The sequence below is a fragment of the Orcinus orca genome, chromosome 5, assembly GCF_937001465.1.
Source record: "Orcinus orca chromosome 5, mOrcOrc1.1, whole genome shotgun sequence".
Classification (NCBI taxonomy): domain Eukaryota; kingdom Metazoa; phylum Chordata; class Mammalia; order Artiodactyla; family Delphinidae; genus Orcinus; species Orcinus orca.
This window is the reverse complement of record NC_064563.1, coordinates 74,095,493-74,111,396: the sequence shown is the minus strand read 5'-3', so window position 1 is coordinate 74,111,396 and position 15,904 is coordinate 74,095,493. Positions and strand designations below refer to the sequence as shown.

The 15,904-nt window shown below is 38.5% G+C and overlaps 1 pseudogene; it reads left to right on the top strand.

The window, feature by feature from the left end:
- Positions 1-771: 771 nt before the first annotated feature.
- LOC101284947 (stAR-related lipid transfer protein 6-like) lies at positions 772-1,984 on the top strand (annotated as a pseudogene).
- Positions 1,985-15,904: the final 13,920 nt, after the last annotated feature.

Below are 15,904 nucleotides of genomic sequence, written 5' to 3'. Positions count from 1 at the left end.
TTCCCATTTCAGACTCTGGAAAGAGATCCCCTGGTGGGCTGAATTCCACATACCGACCGTGTCAAAATAAATTTGGCGATGGGTGGCGCTCGGGCGCTTGGGGCTAACTGGGCGAGGGGCGAGGGGCCGGGGGCAGGGGCATGGGGTGGGGCGGGCCGTTAGGTCGCTCTCCCTGCTGGGAAGTGTAGTTTCTCCCTCCGGGTTTTTCTGGGGTGGGGAGGTTCTGGGCTACCTCCGCGTAGCTACCCCGCACGCCCTCCCCACCTCGGTCACGGCTCTGCGCGGCCGGTCTGCGCATGACAGGCTGAGGTTCCTTCGGCCAGTTTCCCGGGACTTCGAGAGGGGACGGGGCGGGGATGGGGACCTGGGGCACTGGCGGCTGCCGTTTCGGTCGCTGAGAGCCAGCCCTACAGCCCCAGTCCTTACAGCACGCTCGGCCTCCCCGCTTTTCAGAGCACCCCCTCCCAGGATAAGACACCGAATCGGGCCGGAGGGGCAGATCCCCCGACCACTTTTTTCCCCTCCTCTTCAGCGCCTTCCCCTTCCCATCCCTGAGCCCGGCCTTCCTGGGTTTCCAGCCGGCCCCTCACCCTCAAAGCAGACGCGCGATTGGAGGAGGGAGTTTGGCCAGGGATGGGACTTAACAAACTCCTTGGGGACCTTGATTCCCAGGGAAGAATGGCAGTGATCCAGTACGGATTGGGGACCCAGTCAAGCAGCCCAGAAAGAGGGAGATTATACAAATAGATGTAAAGACCCACTTAACAACATGTGTGAACCTGTATACAAGACTGGGACAGGATACGAGGTGCGAAGAATCCAGTTTCAACTTATCAGAAAAAGATGCCATCTCAATCTTGGTTTGTGTTTATTTTCCGCTGACCCTGTGGGTGAAGATATCCTTGACCATTACTCCATCTGAATATGTTCCAGCTCATCCGATGTTACATCACCAGGTTGAAAGGTATGGAGATCACCACAAGGATTTGGAGAAGAGTCCTAATAGTTATTAAAATTCTGGACTAGATCTACTAGGAAATGTAGATGGACTATAAAGCACTTGCCCAACAAACTGCTCACGAAGTTTTAGGTTACTATCAAGAAACATCAGGCTGGGGCTTCCCTGGTGGCGCAGTGGTTGAGGGTCCGCCTGCCGATGCAGGGGACACGGGTTCGTGCCCCGGTCCGGGAAGATCCCACATGCCACGGAGCGGCTGGGCCCGTGAGCCATGGCCGCTGAGCCTGCGCGTCCGGAGCCTGTGCTCCGCAAAGGGAGAGGCCACAACAGTGAGAGGCCCGCGTACGGTAAAAAACAAAAAAAGAAAAAGAAACATCAGGCTGGAAAGTGGTTAAGACTTCACTAACTTATTTGTGCATTTTTATTCCCCTTTGAGAAAAAGACAACTGTTTCCAGCAAGGCTTCTAAAAAATTCCATGGAAATCTATATCGTGTTGAAGGAATAATTCTGGAGTAAACATCTAAACTGTCTGATTTCCTCTACAAACCTGAAAACAGAATTACATGGGACAAATCATTGAAAAGTGTACAACATGGTACAAAAAACTGATTTGGACACATTCATGTGTTATACCATTACACAAAGTTTTGCCATGAGCTCAATATTCCCCCGAGATTTTATCAACTTAGTGTATTTGAAGCACTACAAAGGGAATATGGATATTATCAGTTCTTCTAGTGTGTATTTTCCAGCATATCCTCCAGCTTCAAATTATATTCGTGGTTGTAACCATGCTTGTGGCTATATGTGTTCACCTCTGCCAGAGAACCCAGCGTATTCCAAACTAGTGATGTTTGTCCAGAAAGAAATGAGAGGAAAATTGGCCCCGTCAATAATTTAAGCAACCATGTCTTCCAATTTAGTAAGCTTCATCCTCAATGTAAAAGATGGAATAAAGGCAAACAAAATTCCCAGGACGTGGATGTCATCATAATGGGCATTCATCATTCCTAAAGAAGAAATGAGGCCATTGAAAATCATGTGTGACAGTTACTGCCTTTTACTTCTAAGTCAATATGCATAAATACTGTTACACTATTCTAAACAGTATTCTTGAACAAACTACTGAAGGTACTTTGTGAAAATGAGAGCTCATAGTTGTACAAGAGAAGCATTAAATATAGTTTTTAATCTCGAAAAAATAAATAAATTTGGCAACACAATTAGATAGAGAAAGGCCATGATATTTAGTTTCTCTAAGCAGCTCTAAATCCTCATTTAGAATATACCACATTATTTCTATTTAAATACTAAGCACTTTTAGATGATCTGAAGAAACCCATGAGGCCAGGGGCTCCTATAGATGTAGACCTACATTACGTCCTAGAAGGAAATCTCAAGAATGGCTGATTTTTTGAGGCAGATGACTTGCCCCAGGGCCATATAGCAAGGGGAGGGGAAACTCCACAGTAAAAGTTGGACTGAACTGCTTGTTTCAGGGGGCCAGAGAGAGGGCATAGAGACTCAGAAGCGTCTAAAATGTGAGTAAGAGCTAAGATAATGTAGGGGCAGCCAGGGAGCGTCACTAGATTAACCAAGCTCAGAGAGAAACCAAGCCCAGAGAGAAATACCGGTTGATGGTAGATATTAGCTGCAATCAGTGACAAAGACGATGCCTCAGAAACCAGAGGAAGCAGCAGATGGTACAAGGAAACCATGTGGACCTGCTGATTCTCCTGCCTTCCTCCATATCAAGATGTCACATAATCCCCTTTTCTCCACTCACACAAGCACCTCAAACTCCCAATCTTTTTTTTTTTTTTTTTTTTTGGTTAGACATATTCTTTTTTTTAAACTGAGGTATAGCTGATTTGCAATATTATGTAAGTTTTAGGTATACAGCATAGTGATTCACAAGCAGATAATCATAGAGAAACAGAAGCAAGGGAAAGGCAGGTAGTGTATTTTGCCTTAAAGTAGAACGTTATCTCTAGGAACTGTTTAAATCATGGCATCCAATTCGAATTTTTTTTTTTAATTTTGAAATTATCTCAAACTTACGGAAGAGTTGCAAGTATCATACAAAAACTTTTCCCCCTCTGAACTATTTGAGAATATGTTGCTGACATCATACTTTTTTAATCTCCCCACCAATATTTCCAAAACACAAGAAAATTCTTCCCCATGAACACAGCACAACCATTAAAATCAGGAAATTCACATTCATAAGTTGCCACCATTTCCTCCTCGGGCTTGATTCAAATTTCACCAATTGTTACAATAATGTCCTTTATCCTTTATAGCAAAAGGATACAGTTCGGAATCACACAATGCATGTCTCTTTAATTATTTCTATTTGAAACACTTTCGTGGCCTTGAAGTTTTGAAGATTACTGCTTAGTTATTTGGTAGAATATCCCTCAATTTATGTTTCCTGATGTTTCCTCACAACTAGATCTAGGTTTTTCATCTCCGGCAGGAATATCACAGGAGTGGTGCTGTGTTCTTCTCATTGCGTATGATCTTCAATGTGTTCCATTACTGTTGATGTGCACTTTGATCACTCAGTTAGAGTCTGCCAGACTTACCCACTGTAAAGCTGATCTTTTCCCCTTTGTAATTAACAGGCATTTCAAGGTACCTTGAAATTATATAAATATCCTCTTTTTCCTCACACTTTCAGTTTATTCATTTATTGACTCATAGTCAACATGTATATAATGTGGCTTATAGTCTTTTACTATCATTGCTTATTTTGATGCTCTGTGTCCTTCTGATGTGTCCACATCATTCTTTGAGCACTTCCTTAGCTTTCTAGCACAACCAGATGCTCTAAGCTCTCTAAGCTCTAACACTTACCCTGCTTGGACCCACCAATTTTTATTCAGGATCGAAATGGTCAGGAGAGGAAGAGAAGGAAAGGACAAGCTGGCAAGTTCCAAGTTCAAGCAGACAAGCTAATTTCTATCCTCATTATCTCCCTATCCAACGTGTGGGATTTAAAAGGAGACAAAATCAACTGCTTACCCTCTGCTAATGTGAATGGGAATGTGAAGAAATTTAAAACCTTGCTACCTGTATCTTATAAGGGAGACCTGTGTTCACAGCTCCCTGAGACTGTCAGTTCTTGGTTGGTTACTTACGTTACACCTTTTGTTCCCTCTTCTGTAGTGTTTAGCAACAGATCTTTGAAGCAGAGCAGTAACATGAACCTGTTTTACAATCTTCAATAATGGAAGAACTGGTGACATGGTAATACTTTTCTAATGTCAGTTGGAGAGATGGCCACAAAAAGGAAGGTAGAACGGAGGAGTCACCGAAAAGGTAAACAAGACCCAAACTCTGAAGTTTGTTTAGGCAAAAACAAATGATGGAGAAAACCAAGACTTGTCCAGAACCAAAAGGAGACCTGGACTTAAGAAGCTTGAGAACCAGGGGACAGTGTGGCTTCCAATAGCAGCTTGTCACCACTTCTCCACTATTTCCTAGAGATTATGAACCAGGGGGCAACACTTAGTATTTCTGTACTCTCAAAGGAGCTGCTTTTTAAAATGAAAATACACCCTAGGAATAATAAAATTTTAACAATATTTCTTCTCTAGAGAATGGCATTTTGAAAGATATTCATTATCTAAGTTTTTACATTTCTGATATGTTGGAATTTTTACTATGTATTATTTTGTAATCAGAAAAATTGCAGACATGTAAGAAATAGAAAGAATAAAATAATGGATGAGGAACTAGGTAGTTTCATTAAAATATTGCATTCAGTTTTTTCCTTTTTTCTGAAGTATAATGTTATGCTTAGTAAAATGTGTAAATCTTAGGTGTAGAACTGGGGAATTTTTACATGTGTATACTTTCCAGCAACCACCATCTAGATCAAGATAGAGAATATTTCTATCACCTAAGAGAATTTCTTCCTACCTCTTCCCAGCCAATCCACCAACCAAGGTCACCACCACTTTGACTTGTATCACATAGATTAGGGTCAGGAAGCAGCCTTCAGCTCTGACTTGACCACTAATGTATAGTGCCAATCTATACAAGTCCCTCTTCCTCTGTGTGTCCCAGGAAATAGACTAAATGACCTTTATGGATCCTTTCAGTTCTACTATTCCAGGAAAGAAATGATAAGTAATGTCTTTTCCCCCAAGGGTCCTTAGTAAATGAGCAGTAAAAAGCATCTCCCAACTTCCAGACCTAACTCCATCTACTAAGCCAGAGGGCTTCTGTATAAATTAGTTCCTAAAGTTGAATCAAGTAGAGTTATTTAAAAGAGAAGGTGATATTGAATTCTGAAATATTAGATTAATGCTTCATTTTTTTTTTTTTTTTTTTACTATTTACTACACACCGAACATCACTTTGGCAGGCAATCAGCTCAGCTCAGGAGACAATGATGGTCAGCAGTTCCTGCTCCTTGGTCTAGTGAAGGAATGAAAACACAGCCCAATCTCACTTAGTGTGGAATCTAAAAAAACTGAACTCATAGATACAGAGAATAGATTGGCTGCCAGAAGCTGGGGGTGGGGGTGGGCAAACGGGGTGAAGGTGGTCAAAATTTCCAGTTATAAGATAAATGAATCCTGGGATTGTGTACAGCATGGTGGCTGTAATTAATAATACTGTATTGCATATTGAAAGTTGCTAAGAGAGGAGATCTTAAAAGTTCTCATCACAAGAAAAAAAAATTGTAACTATGGGAGGTGATGGATGTTAACTAGACTTATCATGGCAATCATTTCACAATATATACATATATCATGTCATTATGTCGTACACCTTAAACAAATACAATATTATATGTCAATTATATCTCAATAAGACTCGAAGAAGGAAAAAAAAGAAACACAAGTCTAAGTGACTGTAATGGAAGGAAGAATTTCTCGGGGCCTCAAGAGAGAAACCAAATTCTAAGAAGGGAGAAAACTCACTTTCAGCTGGGTGAAACAGGTCATGAGAACACCTTTATGGAGGGGGTTGACCAGAAAGCTGGATGAGAACAGGCTTTATGGAGGGGGTTGACCAGAAAGCTGGACCTTGAATGAAGAGCAGTAGTTGGATACACGGAAATTTTGTTCTAAAAATGTCCAAATCTCACAGAAGATGATAGGCTCCATTCTCCAGAGCATTCACAGTGTATTCTTTTTTCATCAAGATTAATGGTTTTGTGCTGAGGTCTTCATAGATTTTACCTGATTTATATCTGCAAATAAACAAGTCCTCATTAGGGAAACTATATTTGTGTAACAGACTGATATCAACAGATCCTTCATATGTCATATCAACAAATCAAGATTTATAAAGAAAATCATGTGTCCAGAGAGCCTTCAAATCAGTGATTCCACTCACAATCCTCTAGGCTATTTTCTGTCCACCTGGAGGGCTCTAAGGTTTTCTGGTTGGGCTGGACAGTAGATGGCTTTCACCAATGCCAAGGAGTCCCTCATCTCCTGGAGGAAAATAGTTCATCATAAATGCTGTCTCTTCCTTGTATTGCTGGTGTGAGATCTTCCTTCATGATTTGACATTTGTGTTATTGACTCTGAAAGCACTGAGTGACCAGAGACCTCACTTCCTCACCAGTTTCCATGTCAAAAGCCATGTCCTGAGATCTTCAGATTCAAGCTCACTTGGGGTGCTCCTCTGTGTGAAAAAATCCCTTTATGAAGGCAATGAATCAGAAACCACATGGCTGAGCTCTCCAGGGAAGACTGGGAAAGGGCAAGTCACAATGATTGATTTTCTTATATCTATTTATTCATTTTAAATAATATGGTTTAAAGATTATTAACTGTAGATTACCCACAATTCAAATTGCATTATCTGAAACTCTTTATTACTAATAAAAGGAAATCATTTCCTTTTTAATAAACATGCACCGAGCTCTACTTATGTGCTAGGAGTTGATATTCTATGAAAATGCAAAAGACAGATCATAGTTTCTCATTATTACATATCCGAATTCTTTGAACAGTTATCAAGCATCTTTTATGTCCAAGGCACTTTTCTTTTTTCTTTTCTTTTTTTTACCTTTTTATTTTATATTAGAGTATAGCCGATTAACAATGTTGTGACAGTTTCAGGTGCATAGCAAAGTGACTCAACCATACATATACATGTATCCATTCTCCCCCAGACTCCCCTCCCATTCGGGCTGCCAAATAACATTGAGCAGAGTTCCCTGTGCTATATAGTAGGTCCCCAAGGCACTTTTCTAGGTGCAAGGGAAAGAGATAGGTGAGCCAGAGACCCTCAGGTGTCATCTCTTACAATTCCCCCATTTTTTAGATGAAGAAGTCATAGCTCAGAGAGGTTATTTAATTTTACCAAGGTCACATAGCTAGTAAGTTGCAAAGCCCAGATTGTTCTTTCCTAGATTAGTAGGTTTTTCCATTACCCCAAAAAAAAAAAAAAAAAAAAAATTGCCTTTTTCATAGGAATAAAAGCAAACCTGACAGATGTTTTCCTGAAATGGGCCTATGGTTTGATAGACTAAGAATTGTTGACTAAGGAAATCACATTATCTCTTCTCAAGAAAACAGTATGGATGACATTGGATTCACCCAGAACACAGAGTCAGTTTGCACAGGTTGGATGGGAGAGTCTCACTCACCCAGCTGAGTCCATTAGGAAAGAATACATATTGCTGAGAGCAGGACATTTTGCTATGGGGTTCAATTTGTAAGAATTTATTTATAACAAGTAAAAATGGAAAGAACCAGAATATGATTTGTTCCCAAAAGGGACAATTGCTACCCATTATGTAATGGCAGTTGCCCTAGGTCAGCTGCATAACTGGAACCAGAAATAGTTTGGAGCTAATCAATACTTTTTCTCCTTCATTTTCTACCCCAGTCTTCATCAGTTGAAATGTGACTGCTGCTATCATCCAGGTACATATAAAATAGATAAGCAACGAGGATTTACTGTATAGCATAGGGAACTATATTTACTATCTTATAATAACCTATATTGGAAAATAATCTGAAAAACATATACATATAATTGAATCACTTTGCTGTACACCTGAAACTAACACAATATTGTAAACCAATTATACTTCAATTGAAAAATTTAAAAAACACTAAATCTCTCTCAAAGTTCATACTTGATCTCTAGATTTAAAATTCCCTTTTGCACCCAAGAACACTCCTTAACACATAAGTGAAAGAACTGCTGTTTCACTTGTAGTGTTTACTACATTCTAAGCATGTCCTAAATACTTTACAATATTTTAAATAATCCTCTCAAACAAACCTATGAAATGGGTATTTTTAGTATATCCATTTTACAAAGAGGAAACCAAGGAACAAAACCATGAAAATTTGTCCCAGGCCACACTGCTAGTAAGTGATAGAGCTGGGACTGGAACCCAAGCAGTCTTGCTTTATAGACAAATTCTTTTTTTTTTCTGGAAGTCCAAGTTTCCTCAGTCTTAAGAGGGAACCACAGGGAAAGATGATCTTAGATATTGTTATATCTGGATGTGATGTCATGTTTGTTATTTCTGTCATCTTGCTACTAGCTTTAGGGTGAAGCAATGTTCTCTTTAACATTATGAGCTGCCAAATAAACTATAGACAAATTCTTAATCATCAGTGGTAACGACATATGTGAAGAAATAAATGAAGATTTGGCCTTAATGCTTGCAAGGGACGATAATAGCTCCAACTCGCTGTTGGATCTGGATCAGGAGGTGGTGCACTGAAATATCACGTGGCCGGCAGAGCCAGAGGACAGGTGAAAGCCCGGGGCTAGGGAGTGCTGAGCAGCAAGCCATGGAAACTCACTCCTGCCAGCAAGTCCCACAGGCAAGCATGAATCAGGGTGAGGGTCAAGGCCTCAAGGCCCAAAGCTCTTTGGGCACTAGAGACAAAGCGAAGAAAGGAGTGAAGTTTATGCATCTGCCCCATCCCGTCTAAGAGATCAGTCATCTCTCAGCATTGTGCCTCCCTGCCTTTCCGTTTCTCAAAGGATGGGGTCACATCTGCAGGGGAGGCCTTGGTTGAGATGGGAAAATATTGCCTCTCTCCGTCCCACCCCACACAATCAAGAGTGATTGAGTGAGCAGGAGGATTCCAAAAAAATAATAGGAGGAGGGCTGGAATGCCCAAGGCTCGATTTCATTTACCAAAGGATGCAAGGTTTATAGGTGGACCACCTGGTTTAATGGCATCAGGTTAGGGAAGACACACCGACACCAGAGTAAAATTTGTAATAACACACTTTACTTCGTGGATTAAACAATCACATGGTCAGAGTAAATTTTGCAGTAACACATTTTACTCAGTGTATTAAACAGTTACACATGGTTTGTAGACTTTAGCTTGAAGAGTCCTTTAAGCAATACAAAAATTTCTAAATGCACATTAATTAAAATCAAGAATAAAGACCGGAATCAATAAAGAGAAAAATAAAATTATATTCTACCAAGCATAAACATCGTCTATAATAAGAATTGGAAAAACAGCATTAAAATTTTTCTGCTTAGTAGAAGAAGATACAATTTCCACTTTCTGGATAATGTAATTGCAAGGTGGAAGGGAAATTTTTACATATGAGAACACAGAGCCTCATCTGCCCCAGGCCACATAACCTCTCTCTCTCTCCCGCCTCCACTAAGATGTGTTCGGTCTCACAGGGTATATATTATGCAAATGAAGTAATGGATGAGAAGACAGGAAACTCAGAAAAGATTTCTTGATTTATATTGGAAAGAGATAATATAAAATGGACTCCTTCCTTAAAAGATATCTTTGAACACCCCTGTACGCCCTTCCCCATCCCATTCCCATCCTACAAAGGTAACCTACAAAGGTAAGGTCCAACTTAATAGGCTTACCATATATGTATTTATTTCTAAAAATATATTGTTTAATTTGGATGTTTTGAACATTGGGTAAATGAAATCAGATTTTACGTGCTTTTCAGCAACATGCTTTGTACATTCCCTCTCAGTTCCTAAGGTACATCTGTGTAGCTGGAGTTCATTCATATTTGTTTTTCTATTGTGTAAGATTCTACTACAAGCCTCATGCACATTTTCTTTGTTCATTATCCTTTGGACTGATATTTGGTTGGTTTCAGCCTTTTGCTTTATATGTGATGCTTTCTGTGAGCCACCTTGTACATGAATCTTGGTGCACACATATGTGAATAACTTCCAAATATGTATCTGGGACTAGCATTGCAGAATTGTGAAGGATGCATGTCTTCAGCTGCACTCCAGAATGTCATTTGCTTAATCAATTACTGAGAGAAATGAGCTAAAATCTCCCACAGTGATGATGAATTTTAAAATTCCTCTTTGAAGTTCTAGCAATTTTGGCTTTATAGCCTTAAATTGAGAGAAGATTCCCTTCACATTTACTGTGAATTTGTGAATAATGACATGTTTGAGTTTATTTATACTGCTTTATTGTCTTATTTTTGCTTTTTCTGTGGCCTTTCCCCCTCTTTTCTTGACCTCTTTCTGATTTATTGAAATTATAGAGGATTCCTCATCTAAAATGTGACGCAATTATGCCTTTACCTGTAAGCAAATCCCTTTGGCAATAAGACCTTTTGGAAATTCCTTCCATTAAGAAGTGAAAGAGAATCTAGTGCCAGTTCTAAGTCAGGGCCAGGAGTCAGAAAACTACAGCCCACTGGCCAAATCTGGCCTGCAGCCTATTTTTGTAAGTAAAGATTTATTGGAACACAGCAAAGCTCATCCACTTACATATTGGCTATGGATGTTTTCTTGACAAAATGACATAGTTGAGTGGTCTAGTCCATAAAGCCTGAGACATTCACTGTGTGGATCTTTACAGAGAAAGTTTGCCAACCTCTGGTCTAGGCTTTCACTCATTCTGTTGGAACTTGTCTAGTTGCCAAGTGAAAAGAGCATACTAGTCTGCTGGAGGATAAGAAACCACATAGAGCAGAGATGAGTTGTGCTAGGTAAGATGGATTCAGACCAGGCAGCTCCCAGGGACCAAGCACCTGATGACATCGCATAAGCGATTCCATTCAAGAACAGCTAAACTAGCCCAGATTAGCAGAACTGCCCAATTAATTCACAGGCTCATGAGCAATAAGAAATTATTATTGTCTTAAGGCACTAAGTTTTAGGCTAGTTTGTTACACAGCCAATACAGAAGGTTTGCTTTGGTTTGGTTTTTTTTACTCTCGTTTTATTTTTCCCGTTAACAATTGGAAGTTATGTGCTCTATTACCTTTTTTTTAATTCTGTTAGTGCTCGCTATAAAAATTAATATGCAAAGTTTAATCATTATCTTTTCCTTCCTCATAAACAATGCAAGAACCTCAGATGACTTTAACTCTGATCAGCTTCCTCCAACTGATATGCTATTATTGTACAGAATTTTGGTTCTACCTTATTTATTTAATTCTACAAGTTAGACATTATTACTGTTAATTATTATTTTATACTGTTGATTTTTTGTTTAGATTTACTCATATATTTATCTATGTCTTTGCTCATTATTCCTTCTTGTACCTCAAACCTTCCACCTTTGTGAATATCTTGTATTAAGAGTTGGTTATTGTCACATTCTCTTGTTTTTTTTAATCTGAAAATGTTTTATTTTACCCTCATTATTGGAAGATATTTTTATGAAGTGTTCAATTTTGGAATGACAGTTATTTTCTCTCAATATCTTCGAGACATTATTCCACTCTTTTCTGGCTTGCATTTTTTTTTTTTTTCTTGAGAAGCCAGCTGCCATTTTAATATTCATTCCTCTTGGAAAATCTGCCTTTTCTCTCCATATCAATAGGTAATCTGTCTTCTCCCTTCTTGTCTTTGTGTTCTGCTATGCTGAATCTACTTGTGGATTTTTTATTTATACTCTTCAGAATTTTTTCAGTTTTCTGAAATGAGGACTGCTTTTTTAATACATTTGAAACTCTCACATGTTAACTCCCTTCTATTGCCTCAGTGCTCTTCTTTTGTACTTTAGTTAGAAGTATGCCAAGCCTTCTCGCTGTCTTCCATGTCACTCACTGTCATATTTTCTGTTACTTTTCTTCTCTGAGAAGCATTTTGAATAATTTTTTCTATCTTTCAGTTTACTGATTCTTTCTTGTTTATATTAAATCTGCTATAACATATATTAAAATTTTTAAATTTTTCATGGTCTCAAGAAGAGATTCCCATACCCATTAGAACTCACTTCCCTTTCCTCTGTCCCCTAGAGCCTTGCAATCATTTATTTACCTTCTTTCTCTACTGATTTGACTCTTCTGGACATTTCATATAAATGGAATCATATAACATATGATCTTTTTGTCTGATTTCTTTCAGTTAGCATTATGTCTTCAAGAGTAATCCCTGCTATAGCATGTAACAGTATTTCATTCCTTTTTATTGCCGAATAATATTCAGTTGTATGGATGGATCACATGTTGTTTATTTATTCGTCAGTTGATAGACCATTGAATTGTTTCTACTTTGTAGCTATTATGAGTAAAATGGTTTTGATTGCTATGAACATTAATGTACAAGTCTTTGTTTAGATGTATGTTTTCAATTCTCTTGGGTATATACCTAGGAAGGAAATTGCTGGATCATATGGTAACTCTATGTTTAACTTTTTTAAAACTCCCAGATTGTTTTTCACAGAGGCTAACAATTTTACGTTCCCCCAGCAGTATATGAGGGTTCCAATTTCTCCACATCCTTACCAACACTTGTTATTTTCCACTTTTTTTTTAATAGCTTTCCTACTGTCATGAAGTGGTACTTCATTGTGGTTTTGCTTTGCATTTCCCTAATAATTAATGATGTTGAGCAACTTTGCATGTGCTTATCTTCTCTGGAATAATGTCTGTTTCAGTGCTTTTCCCATTTTTTTAAACTAGGTTGTTGTCTTTGTTGTTATATAATTTCTTTATATATTCTGTATACTAAATGCTTATCACATATATAATTTTCGATTATTTTCTTTTATTATGTGTGTTTTTTCACTTTCTTGCTTGTGTCCTTTAATGAACAAAAGTTTTTAATTTTGATGAAATCTAATTATCTATTTTTTCTTTTGTGACTGTGCTCCTTTGAAACCACCAGATTATAATGTGCCTAAACAACTGCATCCTTCACGTAATTTCTTTTTTTTCTACCCAAAAGAGATTTATTAAATTATTTGAAAGAACTATTAGTTGCTCAAATAAGGAAGTGTTTAACTTTCAGAACATTCCTATAAATGAACCAAATGTGATAACAGGTACAAAAGCACTATAAAAAGCACTGTAGGAGACCTTCAAGATGGCGGAGGAGTAAGACGTGGAGATCACCTCCCTCCCTACAAATACATCAGAAATACATCTACATGTGGAACAACTCCTACAGAACACCTACTGAACACTGTCAGAAGACCTCAGACTTCCCAAAAGGCAAGAATCTCCCCACATACCTGGCTGTGTGGATGACAGTGTCTTGGTGCTCTGGCCATGTGTCAGGCCTGTGCCTCTGAGGTGGGAGAGCTGAGTTTAGGACATTGGTCCACCAGAGACCTCCCAGCTCCACGTAATATCAAATGGCACAGACCTCCCAGCTCCACGTAATATCAAATGGCACAGATCCCAGAGATCTCCATCTCAACATTAAGACCCAGCTCCACTCAACAACCAGCAAGCTACAGTGCTGGACACCTTATGCCAAACAACTAGCAAGACAGAAACACAACCCCACCCATTAGCAGAGAGGCTGCCTAAAATAATAATAAGTTCACAGACACCCCAAAACACACCACCAGACGAGGCCCTGTCAAGCTCCAGTCTCATCCACCAGAACACAGGCACCAGTCCCCTCCACCAGGAAGCCTACAAAACCCACTGACCCAACCTTACCCACTGGGGGCAGACACCAAAAACAACAGGAACTACGAACCTGCAGCCTGCAAAAAGGAGACCCCAAATGCAGTAAGTTAAGCAAAATGAGAAGACAGAGAAACACACAGCAGATGATTAGCAAGGTAAAAACTCATCAGACCAAACAAATGAAGATGAAATAGGCAGCCTACCTGAAAAATAATTCAGAGCAATGATAGTAAAAATGATCCAAAATCTTAGAAATAGATTGGAGAAAATAAAATAAACTTTTAACAAGGACCTAGAAGAACTAAAGAGCAAAGAAACAATGATGAACAACACAATAAATGAAATTAAAAATTCTCTAGAAGGAATCAATAGCAGAACAACTGAGGCAGAAGAATGGATAAGTGACCTGGAAGATAAAATAGTGGAAATAACTACTGCAGAGCAGAATAAAGAAAAAATAAATGAAAAGAATTGAAGACAGTCTCAGAAGCTTCTGGGACATTAAATGCACCAACATTTGAATTATAGGGGGTCCCAGAAGAAGAAGAGAAAAAAAAGGGACTGAGAAAATATTTGAAGAGATTATAATTGAAAACTTCCCTAATATGGGAAAGGAAATAGTCAATGAAGTCCAAGAAGCACAGAGAGTCCCATACAGGATAAATCCAAGGAGAAACACACCAAGACACATATTAATCAAACTATCAAAAACTAAATATAAAGGAAAAATATTAAAAGCAACAAAGTAAAAGCAACAAATAACATACAGGGGAATCCCCATAAGGTTAACAGCTGATCTATCAGCAGAAACTCTGCAAGCCAGAAGGGAGTGGCCGTACATATTTAAAGTGATGAAAGGGAAAAACCTACAACCAAGATTACTCTACCCAGGAAGAATCTCATTCAGATTCGACGGACAAATTAAAACCTTTACGGACAAGCAAAATCTAAGAGAATTCAGGACCACCAAACCAGCTCTACAACAAATGCTAGGCAAGAAACATGAGAGAAGGAAAAGACCTACAATAATAAATGCAAAACAATTCAGAAAATGGTAATAGGAACATACATATCAATAATTACCTTAAATGTAAATGGATTAAATGCTCCCACCAAAAGACATACACTGGCTGAATGGATACAAAAAGAAGACCCGTATATATACTGTCTACAAGAGACCCACTTCAGACCTAGGGGCACATACAGTCTGAAAGTGAGGGGATGGAAAAAGATATTCCATGCAAATGGAAATCAAAAGAAAGCCGGAGTAGCAATTCTCACATCAGACAAAACATACTTTAAAATAAAGACTATTACAAGAGACAAAGAAGGACACTACATAATGATCAAGGGATCAATCCAAGAAGAAGATATAGCAATTGTAAATATTGATGCACCCAACATAGGAACACCTCAATACATAAGGCAAATGCTAACAGCCATAAAAGGGGAAATCAACAGTAACACAATCATAGAAGGGGACTTTAACACCCCACTTTCGCCAATAGACAGATCGTCCAAAATAAAAATAAATAAGGAAACACAAGCTTTAAATTACATACTAAACAAGATGGACTTATTTGATATTTATAAGACATTCCATTCCAAAACAACAGAATACACTTTCTTCTCAAGTGCTTATGGAACATTCTCCAGGATAGATCATATCTTGGGTCACATATCAAGCCTTGCAAAATTTAAGAAAATTGAAATTGTATCATGTATCTTTTCTGACCACAAAGCTATGAGACTAAATATCAATTACAGGAAAAAATCCGTAAAAAATACAAACACATGGAGGCTAAACAATACATTACTTAATAACCAAGAGGCCACTGAAGAAATCATAGAGGAAATCAAAAAATACCTAGAAAAAAAATGACAATGAAAACACGATGACCCAAAACCTATGGGATGCAGCAAATGCCATTTTAAGAAGGAAGTTTATAGCAATACAAGCATACCTCAGGAACAAGAAACACCTCAAATAAATAACCTAACCTTACACCTAACGCAATTAGAGCAAGAAGAACAAAAAAACCCACAAAGTTACCAGAAGGAAAGTAATCATAAAGATCAGATCAGAAATAAATGAAAAAGAAATGAAGGAAATGATA